Genomic DNA, 19,186 nt, shown 5'->3' with positions numbered 1-19,186 from the left:
CGCTGGCCCCTGCCCCTTCCTGCCTGCCCGACAGCCGGGGCAGGACTCACGAGCCTGGAATTTCCTTAGGAAACGAGCGCCGGCCACGGCTGCGAGAGGCATGTTTACAGCAGAGCTCCTCGTCCACCCTTCCGGGCAGCGTGCACGCCGTGGCTGCTCAGCAGGACACCCAGAACCCTTCTGCCTGCTCGGCTCGGTTGGGTCCCGGCTCAGCCGCACGCTGCCTGCACCTCCCCGGGCTCCTGCAAACCTGCTGGAAGCGCTGCTATCTGAGCACCCCGAAACACAGCAAGGAGACGTCTGGCAGAGCTGCTCAGTGCTCACTGGAGGTGGGCAGCTCTTATCAGCCCCCAGAACATCCCTGCAGAGGGTTTGGGGACCTCTCCCAGCAGCAGGGACATCCCTGGCATCTCCCTGGGTACCATCTCCAAACCTGCTGCTGGCCCTGACTTGTGCTCCCAGCTCAACCTCAGCCTTGCTCATCACCACAGATGCGTTCAACAACCTGGACCCAGAAAAGTATCACAAAGTTCTCCTTTATCCCAGATCTTGCACTCCTTTTGTGCTCCAGGATGGATGATCTCGGGATCTATCTCATCTTCTTTCGGGGACAGATGCTCTCCACCACCGCACAGCACCGCAGGGTCACACCAGCCCTGGGGAGATGCAGAGGACGAGCCACCTTCCCTCTTGCCCTCCACCATGGCTCTGCAAGCCAGGGGGAAGCTTCTGTGGGGCCGTACATGACTTAAACCACAGCAAAACCTCAGAAGACAGGGGTCACATCTCCCTCACTCGCACCCCCCCAGCGCTGCACGCAGGAGGCTGCTCCCTCGCGCGCCCCACGTGCAGCTGTCGGGGCTGTCGGCAGCCTCCGCTTTGATTGATGCTGATCTCGGTTTTGGTATTTAAAATAATTCATGCTGCTGAAAACCTACACCGAGCTCGTAAGCGAGTGTCACCGAATGGCCGCTCTCCAGGCTTGTTAACGCCGGGAGCTGGAGCCGGGTGTTCCTGAGAGGTGACAAAGGAGCTCTGTCCCCGCGCTGCACGTTTCAGTGTCACTGACAAGACAGGGGAAGGAGCACGATAATGGGTTTCTCATTCTGCTCAGGGATACGTTTCCCCAGCTGCTTGCTTCTTATTTCCAGCTTCTTGATTTCTGCCTCTGGCTGAAGCAGTGGCTGCCCCCACCAGCTCCCACCCGAACCCAGCCGTGGCGATAGTGGGGGTCCCGGGGTGGCACCCAGCGACCGCTGCCCCACGGCTCAGCCATCCCTGCTCTCCTTGCCAAGCTCCTGGGGGAGCACCCTGAAGCTGTTCTCTGCCCCCAGAAGCTTCCAGAAGGCCAACAAGCAAGCAGCTCTCAAGGCTCAGAGAGCCGCTGGTGCCCGCAGCAGGGTCCGCAACCTTGCGCATCTTCGCCCTTGGGAACACAGCCAAGTGGCCAAGGCAGGGCTCTGGGACAGAGGGCACTGGGACTCAAGGGAAGCTCAGAAAGGAAAGGAAATTTTGTCCCGCTCATATGCAGTGCCTTGCAACAAGGACGGGGAGAAGAACCCGAAGAACCCGTGCCAACAAACATCACTTGGAGATGACACAGCACGGCCCTGAACTGGCAGCTCCCCTGCCCAAAGGAGCTGGACCGTGGGTGGCACAGGGCACGCCGGGGGACACGTGTGGCACAGAACGGGGTGGGGATGACACGGAGCACCTGAGGAAACCCGATGGCAGAGGTCGGAGATGGCAAAGCTGCAGGAGAGTTAAACACCAGGGAAAGGAGAGAGGAGGTGTTTTTAACTCTGGCTCTTAACACTATTGGGCCATTAATTTCCCCCCACCCCCATTTTTTTTTTTTTTTGGAAGCGAGTTTAAAATATGGCTTTAAAAGCAATCTGAAGCTATTAGTAACGCAAGGTAAAAGAGAGAGTAAATTCAGGGACACAATATAAACCCAAGCAGCTGAAAGGCCTCAATTAGGCTGAAAGGAGTTATCTGGTATTTAAATAATTATTAGATTGAAGGAATAATCACAGGTCTGAGCCGATTTTTTTCCCCCACTGTCATCCTAATGGAGACTATAATATTATTATTCAAATGCCCATGATTCTCATTGAGGGGGGAAGAAAAAAGGGCTCATTTAATCTCCATGCGACAGGGCTTCAGGAGGCACGATTACTCATTTCTCTTATTCCAGCTGTCAGTCACTCACAGGCACCACAGTTTGTCATTAGTTGTGTTTTATGCACATGGAAAAAAAAAAAAAAAAGAAAAAAAAAGAAAAAAGGAAATTAAAGCCAAATAAAAAGGAAGAGAATCTCCCGTGGAAAATGACGGATCAAAGGAACAATTTTGATGTCATCAGTGCAGCAGCTGCCGTCTCTGCGTGGCACTGCTGCTTTCTCTCCGGGGCAGGGCTGCTCTCCTAGGCACTAATTCAGACACAAGCCCCCGGCCAGCTCCGTTCCCTCTGTCTCATTCCCATCTTGGTCTCAGCTTCTCATGGCCCGATGCCGTTGTCATCCCCACGAGGGTCCCCAAGTGCCACCTGGCAGCACCCCGCTGTCCCCAAGCAGCCTCAGAGATGCTGGAGGTGTTTCCCCAGCTCTGTGCCCGTTTGGTTCCAAGCCTCACAGTGAGCCAGTGTCCCAAAATGTCCCAGCCCCCCCAAATGTCTCCTGCACACCCTAAAACTCCGCATGCACCCCCGGGGCGAGGTGGCTCTGGGGAGCTGTCTCACAGAACGGAGCCTCGTGAGAAATGGCTGGGCTGGCAGTGGGGGGAGAAGAGGCTGTGATTATTTTCTAAGCTGGAGGTGGATTCTGCCCTTTCTGCTTTTTATAGCCCTGTAAGATTCATTGCTGTGAGGCCAGGAGTGGGGCAGCGGGCTGGCTCGCTCCCCTGACCTCCCCTGCAGGTCAGCAGCCTGCCAGAAACCCCCCAGAATTATAGGAAGGGTCACCGAAAGGGCAGGCTGCACTGTATAAACTGCAAACACAAGAGCAAACCCTTTGGAACAACCTCACCCCGGCACCAGCCCGATCCTTCCTCCTCACATCGACTCCATGCAGCATCTGCCATCCAAAACGAGGGAGAAAAAGCAGAGATTTGTCCTCTTTGTGGAAGTGAGAACACTCTGCTTCTCTCCCAGAGCTGATCAGAAGTTTTCCTATGAAATATCTCCAGCCATTAGAGGCGTTGCAGTGATTTATCGCCTTCGAAGCCGTGATTTTCAGGACATTTGTCAGCCGCGGAGGAAGACCTCACAATAATTAATGGGGCTTTGTTGTGTTTTAATTAGACAACAGATCTGAGCCAAACTGCCTGATCTGAGCATCGAGTGCTGGGAAGTTCCCAGCTCAAACCTGGGGTTTGGTCCCAGCCCTGCCTGCTCGGTTCTTAGCACCTGGGGGAGTCCCCACTGCTGAGCCCTGGCCCAAGAGCCCTGCCCGGTGTGAAGTAATCACATCTTCCTAACATAAAGCAATGACCAGGACTCCCAGCACCTCTTGTTTATTTTTAGGTTTTTGCTCTAACTCAAAGCAGGCTGCAAATCACCAGTGAGGTGCCCGGCAGCTCTGACAAGGGCTGGTTGGTGGCAGGGGCACCGCTGCCAGCCCGCGGGTGCTTCACCCACTGTGGGTGCAATGCACACGTGCCTGGCATGGAGAGGTGTCACCACAGCAAAGCTTGGCTCTGTGCTTCCATCCTGAAAAACCCTCCTGACTCAGGATGAGAAAAAGCCTTTTTACACCTGATTTTGTGGGAAAACAAGCCCCCTGCCTCGTTTCTGCAGCCAGCAACACAGAAGCTGCAAGCCCCAGCCTCATCCACAGTGTCCCTTGGTAAGAGAAGGCAAAGCAGGAGTTACCGACCCACGGGGACAGCAAACACCAACCCATTCCCAAAGGATGCCGTGCACACCAAGCCCTTGGGTTTCAGACAGCAGCCACCTTCCTGCCCCCCACCCTTGCTTTGCTGCCCACCCGCTCCCCAGCCCCTGGGTGTTGGATGGGCTCACCAGACTTCTGAGAACGAGTTAAGAGGGCAAAGCACAGCATTGTGAGCATTGCTTCCTCCAGTCCCGGGACAAGGAAGAGGAGGGGAAGAGCGAAACTCAGCCACCAGAAGGCATTTCCCTGATAACAAACACGATGGCGTGAATTATGCACAAAATTCGCTCATATTGTCCAGCCTCTGGACGTTGTTTACACAAGGCATACCGGATAAAGCAACCTCTTCCCCCAGTCTCCCTTTTGAGCACACAGATCCCAACAGGCCTGGGGTGAAAAGAAACAGAGAAACCCCGGAGAGCCCCGCTGCAAGCCCCAGCACTGCAAGCGCCCCGCGGACAGCTCAGCACCCTCACCGGGGCTCCCGGTGACCCCGGCTTCCTCCCAGGCTTGCTGAACAGACCCGGACAAGGCACGTTCCTCTTAGCACAAGCAAACTTGCAAACTGGGGCTGAAGCTTTTCTACGAGAGGCTCTCACGTTCAATCAAAGGAAATGCTCTGAAATCAAAGGGGAGTTACCAGGCATAAAGCGCTGTGGTGAAGGATGTGCGAGGGGCTGGTTTAGTGCCTCGTGCCTCCCCTCTGCGCCCGCCTTCATAAATGCTCTGAGTAGAGATTGTTCAGCGGAGCAGAGCTTCTCTCCCCTGATAACGGCGACAAGCAAGCACGGGCACAGCTATCTCTGACCGCAAGGATGCTCGAGAAGCCCCGCGGCACAGCGAGGTGGCGTTGCCGTAAGGCTGACAAAATTGTCACCGTCTCTGAGGGAGCGCAGGCTCCTCCAGCAACTCTGCAGCAGGACCGCAGCTGCAGCCCCGGCACGGCGTACATCCAGCTGTGCAGCACAGCTGGGGACATTTAACCCGCCAGCCCCAAAAGCCGACCAGCACAATCCTTAATCAGCCCAGGACACCTAGGTGGCAGAAATCAGACACCTCTCCTCGCCGCGCTGATACTTGACACCTGCTATCTCAGAAACTACAGCTGGCAGCTATCGAGCTTCGAGCACACCGCTGCGAAATAGCTTATAAATTACCTGGCGTCAATAGGGAAGGTGCTGGGAAAAGAGGGCTTTATTCTCCGTGCAGCCGCCAAGGACAGAACCGGGGCTGCCAACACCACCGCGCACCGGAGCAGCGCAGAACAGACGCCCGCTCTCCTGGCTGCCTTGAAGTATGACACGAAGGGAAATTTAACACTTCATAAGTTTCACAGCTGGTTTATTCAAGTTTGGGGAAGTCTCACTTTCATCCAAAACCCGGGTAAATGGGTCAATGGCTTTGGATTGCAGTAAATCAAAGATGTGTGGCCAGAAAGCTGCGATTCCCTAATCCAGTCTTGTTGCAAGGAGCAGCTATAACTATCACTCAAGAGATCTCTCTCTAAACCATCGATAAAAACCTCCAGAAGCAGAGCCCACAGCTCCTCCAGGCAGTCTGTGTCAGTGCATCCCTCACAAAGTGCTTTTTCTAGTTTCTTACCCGGGTCCTGCTGGACCGAGGTGTATCCAGCCCCGTTTCACTGGCACATCTGAGCATTGTTCGGTTATTCCAGGACCTCATTACCAACAAAACACAATTTAACGGATGGTGACCTTGCTTGCAAGCAGATTAAATGATTAAATGATTTGCCCAAGGCTAGTCAAAAGGTCCCCGTGGCAAAGCGAGGAGTTTTATCTCCCGAGCCACAGCCCGGCTCTCTCCCCAGGTGACGTCCAGCTGCAGTTTATTACAGGAGAATATTACAGCACAGATCACAGAGCGGCCACCGAACTGGAGGAGGAAAAATAAGCAGCAGCTTCTCCTGGCCTCACTCCAAGTGCACCACAGGCAAGTGAAGAACCCCAGCTTCAAATTAAATGGGTCCCCAGCCACTCCATTAAACAGAAATCCTGAAACAGAAATCCTTTGGCTGTGCCAGCCCCGTGCAGCGAGTGGTGTTCGTTATCCCCGATACTCCCCACGGCAGCCAGATGTATTTACACAGTAGCCACAGTGCTGTTACCTAAGTAAACCAGGAAATTGTACATTTGTTAAAATTAGGTTCTAAGATGCTGAATCCCCAACTGTGCAGCTATAGATTTCACTCAGCCAGCAGCACTGAAATTATTAAGAGCATGCAACTGCCTGCGTGCACATTCAGGCACGTTTCCCCATTGGAGAGGTGTTTACTGCTTATGATACCCAGCGCCACTCCAGACCGGGATCATCTTTTCAGATTATGAGCAGTAAGCACCAAGAGGAACCTACACAACCGCAGGCCACGTGCTGCCCGTCGCTGGGCCTCCCCTTACCCCGCCAGGAGGGTCGGCAGCCAGACATCGGGGGCACCGCCTTGGGCAGGATCTGCAGGGGTGGAGGGACACGGATGGACTGGCTCAGTCGGTGTGTGACCACCACAACCAGAGCCAAGGGGCACAGAGGGCTCGCTGCTGCACTCCGAATGGCAGCTGCCAGTCAAAACACCAGTGTTCCCACTGCAGAACTGGCAGAAATCATCATCCAGACACCACCCTGCAGGATCACACGGGTTTGGAAAGGCAGAACGCACCTGCAGAAGCCCTGAAGTTAACAACCAAACTGAAGCAGACAGGTTGATGCAGGAGAGAGCCGCACAGCACTGAAGAACCCTTCAGGGACCATTAACCACCCCTCGTCAGGCCTGTCTCGGTGGAAGTACCTGCTATGAACTGCAATCAACACCAGCTTTATCAATGACATTAGGGAAGTGACTTTACCTCTCCAAGCCCCTGCTTGCCTACCCTTTCAAGTGCGCCACTGGGGTGCTTGATGCATTTTTGAAAGTGGCTTAAAATGCTTCACATTTCCCAGGATTCAGGCATCTCGCTTCCTCTCCAGGTGCTACTGAACACCGATGGGCAGCGACCACCACAGAGCCGTGGGACACGGGCTGGTCGCCAGCAGGTCCTCGTGGGGCACCTATGGGTGCCCGTGGGGTGCTCAGCACCGCCAGCCTGATGTCCCCTGCCTCAAGCTCTGAGCTCCAGCCACGGAGCACAAAGCCTGGAGCTGCCTCAGCTCCTTCCCACCACCAGCTCGGGCTCCTCTCCTGCAGAGTCTGGATGTCAAAGTGCACCTGAGAACGTGGCTTCTTCCCACTCGTCTGCTCCGTGCTCCTCTGCCCTGCTTTTCATCTCACAGCTCTGGCAGATCACTGATTAATTCAAGCCTGTTTAATAACCCTTCTGTCTAGATGAAACAAGCTGTCTTGTTTCTTTATTTTTAACACTAACTCTTGTTTCTTCGCTAAGGATCTTTCTGTCATTTCTAAACTTCTCTCTCTCCAAGCAAGCTGATAACAGGCCGGAGAAAGCATCTGCTTAGGCCCACATCTGCCATCAGCCACAAGCTCCAGCACAGGGGCCGGACACCTCGATGGATAGGAGGTTCCAAAAGCCTGCTCTTGTCCCGTGAAATGATTAAAAATTCTCTCTGCTTTGCTGTAGCAAATCCCTGCACGGCTTCAGACCAGGACAAACACCAGGGACCGGCTCCGGACCATGCAGGGGTGAGGGAAGGAGATGGGGAGGAGCGGCAGAACTGGGGCAGAGCGTGGATCCCTGTGCCTCTCCACCCTGCTGTGGGCAGAAAGCAACCTTTGGTGATCCTGAGAGCCCTCACCCTGCCTGCAGCCCCCTGGCCGTGCCCCCAGTGCAGCAATCAATTCGCGATGGCCGGGCGGGCGCGGGGCCCTGCAGCTGCTCTGCCGCTGAGAGAGGCCCCACAGCCCCCGTCCTCCTCCCAGCCTTCACCTGCTCTCCCCACTGTCCTCATGCAGAGGGTTTTGTGCCTCGACCAGTTCTCCTCCCACCTCTGTCCCGTCCCATCCCGCCTGCAGGGCCGGCCCCGAGTGACCCACGGGGACCCCGCTGCCGATGGGGCCGAGCTGGAGCGGCTCAGCTGTCTCCTGCCTCTCTGAATTTCAAAGCTGCACTTGTCTGTAGAGCAACTGAGTCATTTCCTTCCTATATCCAGACTATCGGACCAGATCCAGCAGTGGCCGGAAAACAATAAATCCTTCAAGGACTTGTAAGGCCATATTTCACAGGAATGCAGCAGGCCCGCCTGCTGCGAGAGCTCCTCACACACCCTCGGATCCAAGGCTCCTCGTCTCGCCCCGTCCCTGTCCCACCTCCCAGGGCAGCCCCCACGCTCCCTGAGCATCACCTGGGGGCTAAGAACCGGTAACGAAATTTCCTCCATCCCATTCAGCCCTTGGTTCAGATGCTTTGTCAAAAAACCCTCTGTGCTTGAAGCTGAATTTCCACGCAGCTCTGAGGGAAAATTGGTGCATTTTCCAGGAGCAATCAGAGCTGCCTCCATCGCCTTTTTGGAGGCCAGAAACCAAACCCAACTGACTCGCCTGAAGATTTATAGCACCATTAATCAAATGAGCCCAAATACATGGGGAAAAACTAAGTGACAAGGAAATTAATATTATATCCTCCCCAGAAACAAGATGGCTCGTGCAGATAATACGGCAACGTGTGGTGCTTGCAATGGAAATTTCGTACAAGTCTGCAAGGAAGCGAATGGTTAAAAGCCACAGCGCTGGATTCACACTCAGGAGTGAAACCTCTGCCTGCAGAACAGCCCAATCCCACCCAAATTCTGCCTCCTAAAGTTAAGCCTCCCCGTGACCCAGTGCTCTGGGCAAAGTTAATTTTCTCAAACAAGTTACACAACGCCCTTGGAAGTCCTTAAAAGAGCCTCTGTTTTTGTTTGTTGCTGAAAATTCGTTCTAGGGCTTCCCGGCTCAGCCTGAGACAAGCTGTGGCTGCCTCCAAGTCAGCCAAATTATGGGGTGGAAGCGAGGGACCGGCCCTGCCCCTGTCACACAGCTCAGGCCCTGAAAGGCCCCGTTACGCAAGCACTTGTCCCAGCACCTTATTACACACCAGTGGACAAGCAGCGGGGCTCCTGCCTCTTTCTTCCAGTGAACTCTGAGTGCTTGCCCGTGCTCCTCGGTTGCTATGAGACTTGACAAACCGTCTAAACCTGCGGCCACCACGGGCCCTCGGCACAATTCCTGCCCTGCAAGGCCCCTCGCCTGCCAGGGAGAGCACAGCGGAGCTTGGAGCTGCTTCTGTGATGAGCTCCTCGCTGACTGCAGACAGCTTCATGGCAGCCCAGAGACAAAGCCTGCGACCAAACTTTTGCTGCTGCCCCAGACCTCAGCCAAAAGGATGATTTAATGCAGGCGTTTTTCATCTGGCCCATAGAGCTTCTGGAAAGCAACAGGCGATGCCTCCGCAATGCTGGGCTGATTCAGGAGGAGAGGGGCAGGCCCCAAAGGTCAGTTTTTAGAAAGTTCAAGGGCAAACAGAAGCACTTTCCGTGTCAAGGGGGACCTCGTGAAGCTCACACTCCCTGCTAGCAGGCAGCGAGCTTTGCTCAGCGTCTGGAGTGCAAGTATGTGAGCAGCAGCTTTGGAGAACAATTAATACTCAAGCAGTTGACTCAGAATAACAAAAAACCACCATTACCATCAAAAAAAAAATATGAAAGAGCTGCTCTCCTCTAGCAGTCTGGCCTCAATAAGCAGCTTTGCCTTTCCTGCTGACCTGCAGCTCCCAGAGCTGAGGGCTGAACTGAGGGCGGTATTTGGGCACCTCCGCTCCTACCTGTGCCCTCCCCTCAGCACCAGCAGTTAATAAACTGAAGGCAGCAGAATTAAAGCTCAGGGTCTGCAGCAGCACAGGTAAAGTTTGCATCCATGTGCACTAACCAGTGCTTCCCCGTGCTGGGTGGGTTTTGATAACGTGGCTGTGTACTGCATCCATACAGTCACCTCTCACCAAAACCCAAAATAGCCGAGATGCTTGGAGCGCACAGTGATGCCGAGATGTCCCCGAATCACACACAATACTTTGCAATAGGTAAGACCTGACGTAACGCCTGTGAGATGGCAAATCCTTCGGATAGGAATAATTTAGCCGGTTAGGAAACCTACGGCAGTGTTCCCTTTTCCTTCCCTGCCCCACCTCTTCGCAATTCTGTTAAAAGTGAAGAGGAAATTCACATGGTTCCTTTTTTTTTTTCTTTTTTTTTAATAAAACAACATTGCAGGCTGTGACATAAACCAGCAAAGACAGGAAATACGATCATGAGGGCAGTGCTCCATCCTCTACTCCTGTCACTGCGACTTTTTGGGTACTTGGCAAATGAATGAGCAAAGGAGACAGCCTGCATGTTTTATGGAGTTGAACTGTAACATCCCTGTTAAGCAGCCAACTTACCATTTTCCTGCTCTGACATCAATAAATCTCCCCAGCCACAGGGAACAAAGATCTTAACATGAACTGGCTGCACACGAGCTCCTCATATTTGGCTACCTAGGCAAACCACCGGCACGCTGTGGTTTGTGGCGCTCGCTGCTGTTCTGTAACATGCTCAAAGTGGGAAATTGCTCTTTTCGGTAACATGACTGGGGAGGTTTTAAGGCTGCTACTGACGTGCACACCTTCATTACAGCACTTGCTTTTCTGACAGGCAATTCCCAGAGGCTGGAGAATCCCAGCTTCCCACCGCTGGCAGACTGCGGCCTCCGTGGGGTTATGAAAGGAGCCTTGACAAGGCAGCGTCTGAAAGCGCAGCGCTCAGGAAGCAAATAACACTTAGAGCAGGTTCTGAACTCTATCAAAACGCTGGGGCTCAAAGGCGCTTTTTGGAAGCTTATTTCAAGGTGAACAGAGCAAAGCAGCGTTAAACGTGAGCAGGGAGGAAACCCCCGGCACACCTCCACGTGCTGCCGGGCTTCTGCTCCTCCCTTGCCCGGTGCCGCGGGGCGATGCTGAGCCACAGCTCCCCTCCCGACCCCCAGCGCCCTGTGCCATGCACGAGGCACTGCTCCCAGCCTTCCTTCATTGAGGACAGGGAACTGCTACAGAGGAAAAGCCGCTCATAAATCTCTCCGGGAGGCATTTGTTCCCAGCTCGCCGAGGCTGGAAATGCCACGAGGCGCCTGTCCCACGCTGAGCCAGCAGCCGGCGGAGGTCCCGCACGCACCGCGGTGGCTCCGCTTCCTGCCCAGCCCTCGCGCCCGGAGCCAAGCATTGCCCAAGAGCTTTCCTGTTTTCCCCACCGCCACTCGGCATCCGAGACATGGCACAGGGTGCTGCAAGCTGACCCCCCGTCGCTGCTGCTGAGTGAGTTAAAATTACTGTTTTTCTAATGCTGCTAACAGCCAGCCAGGAGCTGCAAGCAAAATAAGCTGTTTCCTTTAACCTTCCTGATAATGCACAGGGAACAGCCTCTGCACGGACTGTAACAGCCCGTTCCAAGCATCACTTGACTGCTAGACAGCCTAGATAGTGAGTTCATCTGCACCACAGCAAGCTCTGCCCTGCAGCCCCAGGTTTTCCCCCAGCACCCAGGGAAGCACTCAGGGCACTGCAGGAGGCAGGGGCTGGGCGCCTGTGCCGGCTCCTCTGGACATCCTCCTGCTAATCCCGGATTTTGCAGCTCTAACTGTTCCCACAGAAGCTTCTGCTAGCACAGAGACACCACAAAGCAGCTGCTCCCCTTGCTCCTGAGCAGCACTGGTGGCCGCAGCCCGGCCAGCAGCACGGGCACGGCGTTACGTGGTGCTCACACCGACCTGGAGAGCCTGCGCGTCCGAGAACAGCCTCCCCAGAGCCCAGGCAAAAGCAGATCCAACGCCACTTACCACACTCAGAGGAGGCTCGGTGGCAGCCAGGAAGGAGGCTGCCCTTCCTCACCAGCTCCTGCCTCGGCACTGAGCCCCCTCCCCGGCCGCACAGCCCCGGCTCAGCCCCCGGCTCCCTTAACGAGCACGGAGAGGAGCCGCGGCAGCAGGAGGCGGCGAGGTGAGAGGTCAGTGTAATATTTACTCAGACATCACCTTTCACTTTTATGAAGCGGGGAAATCGTGTCGGAGCAGGAAAAGGGCTGCAAGGGACATTCCAGCCTGGGAAGCCACCTTCACACTGAGAACAGCACGCAGCGAGATGGTTCCGAGCAGGCCGGTGTGCAGAGAGCTGTTAACACGGCCAGACACAGCACCAGCACCTCGGGGCAGGGCAGGATGGGTGCCGGGGCAGGGAGCAGCTGCTCTCGTCCCCACCGTGGGCACAGCATGGGCCCAGCTCGCAGGGCTCTCCCAGCTATCACTCTGCCTCTTAAGATGATCTAGATTTTTTTTTTATAATGCGATTCTGATGCCTTTTATCTCCTGCTCTGAATGTAATTTTAGCCCAGGCAAAGCAGGATTAAACTTTCATAATATGATACATTTATCTCGCTTTCGTTCACCCCATCACCACCTCCCAGCTCGATTTCACCCAAACAGAAGCAATGATTACAGCGAGAAACACGAGATGGGATCTATCAGATAGCAGAAGGGAGGGCACCTCTTTCCCAGCGCCCCGTCCCTGCCTGCCCTGCCGCAGCAGCCCAGCTGCCAGCATCAGGCTGCCAGCATCACTCAGGCCCCTCTGAAATACACAGGTGGATCCTAATTTGGGCTCAAAACCCAGCAGAGAGCACACAGCTAGGGTGCATCACTGATGTATGTTGCACCTGCGTGTTTGGGAAGGCTTTGTATGCCTTCTTGGTGACCTCCTGCTCCAGCTGCACCCCGGCAGCTCCCAGCACCTACACTTGGACCAGAAGAGCCACGAACCATGCCAGGGAGCCACAAACCATGCCGGGGAACCAGGCTTTCCTGGACCAGGAGCAGGAAGATCCAGCCTGCCTCAGCCAGGAATTTCTGGAGAGCACCAAACCCTTCCTGCCTCCCCCACAAGCGCTGTTTTCAGCCACCAGGTGCAGCAAAAGGAGGGGTCAGACCCGCAGCCACCTGCAGCTCCTGCGATCCCCCCTCCTAGCACCAGCCACCAACGCGCAGCGGTGGCTGCAGCTCCGCACGGCTCCACCAGCTCCTTCTGCGTTTCTTTTTGCAGGGAGGCTCCGCTCTGGCTCCACCAGCCTGATCCGGAGGATCCCCTCTAGTGGGACGAGATGGAATTTCAAGCCCACCGCCCGCTGCCATCCGCTCCCAGAGCCCTCCGTGCCCCGGCTGGAACCGCAGCCAGGGTGGGGGCACCAGGCCCGGGTGGTTCATGCTCACAGCCCCATCCCCAGCACCAGCACGCAGCCAACGTTTGGATTTTAACCATGGAGAAAACAAACCCAAACGTGACCCCCCCGGGCAGCCGCCTCTGCCGCCCAAGGCCAGCCGCTGCCCTGCTTTTGTTCCCTTCTCTTTTCAGGGCCCAGGCGCTGGCTGCACCGCTCCTGCAGACAAAGGGCTCGTGGCCTCCACGCACCAAAGCGCCTCCGAGCCCCCCGTGCCAGCCCCCTCGGGGCTCTCAGCGGGCGGCACAAGGAGGCCGTGCACAGGACACCCTTGGTGATGGTCCTAAAGATGCATCGGATCCCACCAGGGGTGTTGGTGGCTCAGGGCTTGGCAGCACCTTTGTCCCCCCCACACCCTGGGTTCCCCCTGCCCTCCCTTCTTTTGGTGTGGCGGTGGCCTCCTAGCCAAGCTGGTTAAGAGATTAACACTCTAAAAACCACATTTACTCTAATTAGCCATGAAATCTTTGTAACTAAGTGAAAAAATGTTTCCCTTGAGGGATTTTTGTCCATTCATCACTGTTTGAATTGCCAGGGAGAGAGAGGAGAGAAAGAAGAGAAAAGAGGGGGAGAAGAGGGGAAGAAAACCTCAGATCTAATGAATTAACGGCGGAGTGCCCCGGGGGAGCAGCGGGCTCCTACAAAACACCTCAAAGGGGGCTTTTCACTGCTGGCCAAAGGGATGCTGCGGAATTATTTCAAGTTAGCAGACCGCAACACAACGCCCCGCGAGCCGGGCAGCCTGGCTGCAGGACCCGTGCCTCCCTTCCGTGGGGACGGACAGACGGACGCTGCGCGCACCGACAGCTGCGTGCCGCTGCCCTGGGGACAGCTGGGGGACAGGGCCCCCAGTTGTTGTCTTACTGGGGGGGGGGAAAAAAGCTTCACAAAGTTGTGGGGGTGAGATTCTCACCACGACTTGGGCCCATAAATATTTCAAATCGCTGGAATAAGAACAATTATATTCCTGCCAGCGCTTTTCTTGTGTATTTTAAATGTGTCACCGCCTTCCACTTTCTCCCCCGTTTGTGTTTCTCGTAACAGGCCCATGAAATAAAGATTAGCTGAATAATCAAGAGTGTTTAGAAATGTGAAGGGGCTCGTCTCAGGAGCACTGTGCACTCAGGTTCATCTTTTTTTTTTTTCCTCTCCTCTTTTTAAGGATGCCAAACCCCGGCGGGGGAGGACAGTTTGCACACACCAAGAGCCAGGCTGGAGCGGGAGCGCACGGTGCCGAGCGCGCGGGGACGAGGCGAGCAGAGCGCACGCTTCCCCATCAAAAATGACAGCCTCAACACCAGGTGGAAGAGGGGGGCACTCTCCCCCATTACATATTTATTGTGCAAAGCTGCAGAGGGGCCAATTAAAACAGCTTGATCACTGCCACGTTCAGGCAGCCGCGGATGAGAAGCAGGAGGAGAAGCAGGTGTACGTTTTCCTGTTGCCGTTACAGCTCAGCTCGCTCCTCTGAGAGCCGCTGAAAATCCCAGCTGAACAAAGGTGCTGCCGAGGCAGAAGCCAGCTCCTACAGGAGGGCAGCACGCGGGCACCAAAAAGGCAGAACAGCTTTCCTCAGCCCTCCGCCCCCGTACCCCACGCAGTTTCTCGGTGTTTGCTTTTGCTTTGTTTCCTATTTCAGCTCTTCCTATATAAGCTGCCTCCTGCATGAGGCAGGCTGCACCCACATCTGCCCCAGCTTTCGGGCAATTGCTCCAAGACACGCTCCTGGCTCCAACGTTTAGCTGCAACAGGAGTTCCCGAAGTAAGTTCTGGAAAGCCTGGGAGTGGTGGTTAACCGGGGCTCTCAGGAAGATGCTGCAAATCACACCTTTCCCTGAGACGCCACAGGGTCTGCACAGCAAACGGCTCCAAATGCCATTTCCATTTAGCTGTTTTGCAAGCCAATTTGTCACATACTAATGTAATTTGCTGAAGAGAGTTAAAGAGCACAGGGCAGTAGCAGTCACCTTTTTTTTTTTTTTTCTCTCTCTCTCCAGACTCCCACATCCAGCCTGGATCTGCATTTTCGCTTTTGCATCAAAACCAAAATTCCCTTCTGTGAGAGGCGCAGGGAAGCTCAGGGTTAACACGAAGAGCAAGACGGAGTGATAAGAGCACCAGGAAAAGCTGTTTCCATCATACCGGTGGATGGTGTGCACGTCTCAGGCAGCATCTGTTACCTGTTTCTACCACACAAACTTGTTACCAGCCGGGGGGGAGCCTCACAATTAATTACATCAAATAACAGTATAAAAACAATGAGAAGTGAACTGTGCTGGTCTTCCTGCAACAAGCACCACGGAGATAGTTGGGAATGGTGACTGGTTCCTACACAAGCCATTTCACAACAGTTATACATCCACAATGCCCATTCCTGGCGCCAAGTTTCTCAAGTCAAAGCTGTTTTATCCGGTTCCCCGCACCACCCCAAAACCACATTTAAGCTTTGAGGTCCTCAAAGTGACAACAAATGGCAAAAGGACAGCAATAAAGAAAAAAATATCACTTTTTCAAGGATCTAACACCTCTGTGTTAAAGGAAAAAAGCTAAACATCTGCTCAGAGGATGGCACAGATTCCTTCTGAGGCATCCATCTTTCAGCTGTAAAGTAGGTCATTTGATTTAACTTTTAGAAGCACCGTTATCAATGAGGCCGTGCAGAGAAGGACAGCCAAGACCAGCTCCCTGAAGCCAGCTGAGATCTATTAAGCACATTCAAGCCACCAGCGAAGTATCAAGTGCTCAGCAAATAGCAAGGAAACCCGAGCAGCAGCAGGTTTTTGTATCACGGTGCTCTGCAAACTTCACATTTTCTCACCTCCAAGCCAATATCTTGAACCGCAGGTCACAGACGTACAGGGTCTGCTGTTTTTTTTTCCCCTCCACCACTTACTATTCGCGTCACTTAATATCAGACTATTGACTTTCTGATACCCCTTTGAACGCAGATTAACTGGACATCATTCAATTCACCTCCAGAAATGAGCGTGAATGGGAACAAAGCCTGTGCTGCCTGACCAGGCCAGGTTAAAGGGAGGTCAGGAGACGAGAGGACAAGTGGCACCTCCAGCCTCTGCTGCGAGCACACGCGCACAGCTCCGGGGCTGGAGAAGACGCGGACCCCCGCACACAAGCCAGGATTTCCCTGAAGGGAGCCTGAACGCATTCATCTTCCTTCCCTCATTGCCTCTCCATAAAGGTCTCGCAAGGATTTGGGGAAGTTCTAAAAGGGGATTTTCTCCCCAGATTCAGGGGGTGCTTTCTAAGAACCCCTCCTCGCCAGCCGGAGCTGTGCCGGGGGGGGCTCATCCCGCTGCTGCCTGCTCCAGAGCACGGCTGAGCGCTAACAAGTGCCGGCGGGATGCCGGGGGGGGACCCGCACCGCTCGGAGAACGGACCGGGAAGGGAAGGAAAGGGAAGGGAAGGGAAGGGGCCGGGGGAGCTCCCCGGGATTTCTGCAGCCCCCGCGGCCGCCGGTGGGCACCACCTGGGGGCTGCTCCCGGCCCCGGCCGGCAGCGCTGGTTCCGCGGGGGCGCTGGGCTCGGCACGGCTCGGCTGGGCTTAGCACGGCTCGGTTGGGCTAAGCAGGGCTCGGCACGGCTCAGCACAGCTCGGCACGGCTCCTGCCACCCAGCAGCGCACCCCGCAGCGCCCGGGGGCGGCGAGTCCCAGCCTCCCCCCGCACCCTCCCGGGCAGCCGCACCCCGGGGTGCCCTCGGGGGAGCCCCGCACCCTGGGGTGCCCTCGGGGCAGGAGCCCCTCTCCAGCCCCGGCCACTCACCAGACCTCGCGGCTCCGCTGCCGCCCTCCTCCCGGGGCTCCCCGGCTCACGGCGGGCAGAGCCGCACGGCCCCGGCCCCCTCCACGGTGCAAATCCAGGGCCGGGCGCCCGCCTCCGCCGCTGCTCGTCCTCCTTCAGCCCCGCAGCCTCCCCGGGTGCGGCGCGGTTGTGCTCAGCCTCCGGTGCCTCGGCAGCCTCCGGAGCCTCCGCAGCCTCTGCCCGAGTGCGGCGGCGGCGAGCGCCGGCTCCCGGCCGCCCTCCCCAGCATCCGCCCGCCGCCCAGCCCGGGCGTGCTCCGAGCCTCCCCCCCCGGCTCCCTCCGAGCCCCCCGCAGCCCCGCTCCGAGCCCCCCGCTCCGCTCCGCTCCCCGCCGCCGAGCCCCGAGCCCCGGCGCTCCCCGCCCGCCGCCGCCGCCTCCCCTGCGCCGCCCCCGCTCCCCGCCTTAACCCTTCCTCCGCCGAGCTGCGGGGCTCGCCCCCTTCGTCCCCCCCTCCCTCCTCCCGAGGCCAGGAGGAGCAGGAGAACGCGGTCCCCAGCTCACCTGCGCGCCGCCGTCCTCCCCCCTCGCCAAAAGCCGCCCCCGTGCCCCGGTGCTGCTGGAACAAAGCCCCAAAGGCAGCTCGGGAACGGGCAGCTCCGGGGGCTGCCAGACCCCCGGGGGGGGGGTTGCGCCTCCCCTGGCAGCACCGCACCTAGGGGGGGAATTAGGGGCTGCCCCCTCAGCTGTGCCCTTCCTGGCTCACAGCCCCCCAGCAGCTCAGTCCCCCCCTCTCCCTGGTGGGCCCCACTCCGTGAACTCCCCCAGGGGCTGCCCCAAACCCCCCGGGGGGTGCAGCGGGGCCCACCGGGTGCCCTCTGCTGGCACCTGGCACTGGAGGGACACGGAGACAGAGAAATCCTCTGTGTGTGCTCCACATCCAGGTGCAGAGGAAGAGGGAGAAGTCAAGGGGTAAATCTGAAGGAGGACAGCCCTTCGATCCCCCTTGCCTGCAGGAGCAGTTTCAGGGGAGAAGCCCCAGCCACTGTTAGTTTTGCTGTTTGACCCATGCACAGGGCTCCACAGCCTTTGCATGCTGCACAGCTCTGCTTCCTGCACCTTCCCTCTCAAGGGGATTTTTCCCCTCCTGGGGGGGCTGTAAACCAGGGCCTGCACTGCCCTGCTCCGGAGAGAAAATGGCACATTAGCTTGTGTGTGTTTCTCCCCATCTTTCCCCATCCTAATCACATCCAGCATCCTTCAGAAAAGGTTTTCCCTTCCAATACTGCCTGTACAAGACTCAGTGGAGCATGAGCCTACCTCCCTACGTGGCACGGTCAAGAGCCCAGTCCTGTTCCCATGAACAGGGTCCCCTTGACATTGCTGGGAGCTCTAGAGCAGGGCGCTTTGACATCCTGACGAGAGCTGTAAGTTGAAGCTGTTTAGCTCAGGAGAGGGAACAGAAGACACTCAGTGGATGGCAGCATTGGTTCCTTAGCAAGCTTTTCTCTTTCACTACCCTGTCCCTAATACATTTACTGTGTCATGCATTCACAGCGAACAGTACTAAATCCTATTACAAATACCATCCTTGGTTAAATGCGCATCCCACTAATGCAATTTCCCCTTTCGCAGAAAGCTGTACAAGGCAGGTCAGAGTGTCTCAACAACAATTTCTCTCCTCTTTGCAGGACCGTCTGCATCCTGTCTTCTGTATATTATTTATTGATGGTCAATTATGGTCATGTATGGAGAGTCTGTCCCGGGCTAATTACAGGATTGCTTGGCCGGGGAGCAGCCCTGAGACCCGCAGGGTAGCTCGTGTGTGGTGTGGGAGCAAAGGGCTGGGGGGAGCAACGCAAAACAGGTGGAGATTCACCTCGCTTTGCTCAGGTGATGGATGTGCTGCTCGTCTCTTGAGCTGTCTGTGTGCTCTAAATATTAGCAAGTTCTTTGCTGGAGCACCTGCTGCCAAATCCTTCTGTTGATATCTGCGTTCACCTTTTCCTGAAAAGCGTGATGGGTGCTAAGCACTGGAATCAAAGTCTGGAGCCCAAACAGAGGAAAGGACCTGCCTCTAATTTCATCAGATATACAGAGATGATGGGGTCCATCCCCCCAAAGCAGGTTCCCCGGAGCAAGTTGCCCAGGTGGGCATCCAGATGGGTCATGAATATCCCAGAGGAGACCCCCCAAGGCTTCACCCCTTCCCCGCTGTCTGCAGCCGCACGCAGCAGCACCCGACCTTCGCATTTGCTCTGCATTTGCCACCCCAAGGGTCAAAAAAACACCAA

General features: G+C 56.0%; 1 protein-coding gene and 1 long non-coding RNA gene across 19 annotated transcripts in view; one reads left to right on the top strand and one right to left on the bottom strand.

Annotated features, from left to right (window-relative positions):
* Positions 1 to 19,186, bottom strand: part of PLXNA2 (plexin A2) — a 412,814-nt gene that overhangs the window by 130,075 nt on the left and 263,553 nt on the right. For 5 of the 18 annotated variants that reach the window (XR_011805133.1, XR_011805132.1, XM_027444739.3 and 2 more), the window contains exon 1: positions 16,916 to 17,261. The exons of 5 other annotated variants lie outside the window; for them this stretch is intronic. The gene's annotated coding sequence lies outside the window, so the exon portion shown is untranslated. Of the gene's footprint in view, positions 1 to 16,915; positions 17,263 to 17,456; positions 17,634 to 19,186 lie in introns of those variants that run through there. 8 more of the 18 variants (XR_005261033.2, XR_003492559.3, XM_027444734.3 and 5 more) reach the window with 4 other exon arrangements.
* Positions 11,865 to 14,254, top strand: LOC113839911 (uncharacterized). The gene is made up of 2 exons (XR_003492586.3): positions 11,865 to 12,821; positions 12,959 to 14,254. It is a non-coding gene; the product is annotated as an uncharacterized lncRNA (long non-coding RNA).

The sequence above is a fragment of the Anas platyrhynchos genome, chromosome 27 (genome assembly GCF_047663525.1).
Source record: "Anas platyrhynchos isolate ZD024472 breed Pekin duck chromosome 27, IASCAAS_PekinDuck_T2T, whole genome shotgun sequence".
Taxonomy (NCBI): Eukaryota; Metazoa; Chordata; class Aves; order Anseriformes; family Anatidae; genus Anas; species Anas platyrhynchos.
The sequence above is the reverse complement of the archived record's forward strand: the minus strand, read 5'-3'. Positions and strand labels throughout refer to the sequence as shown.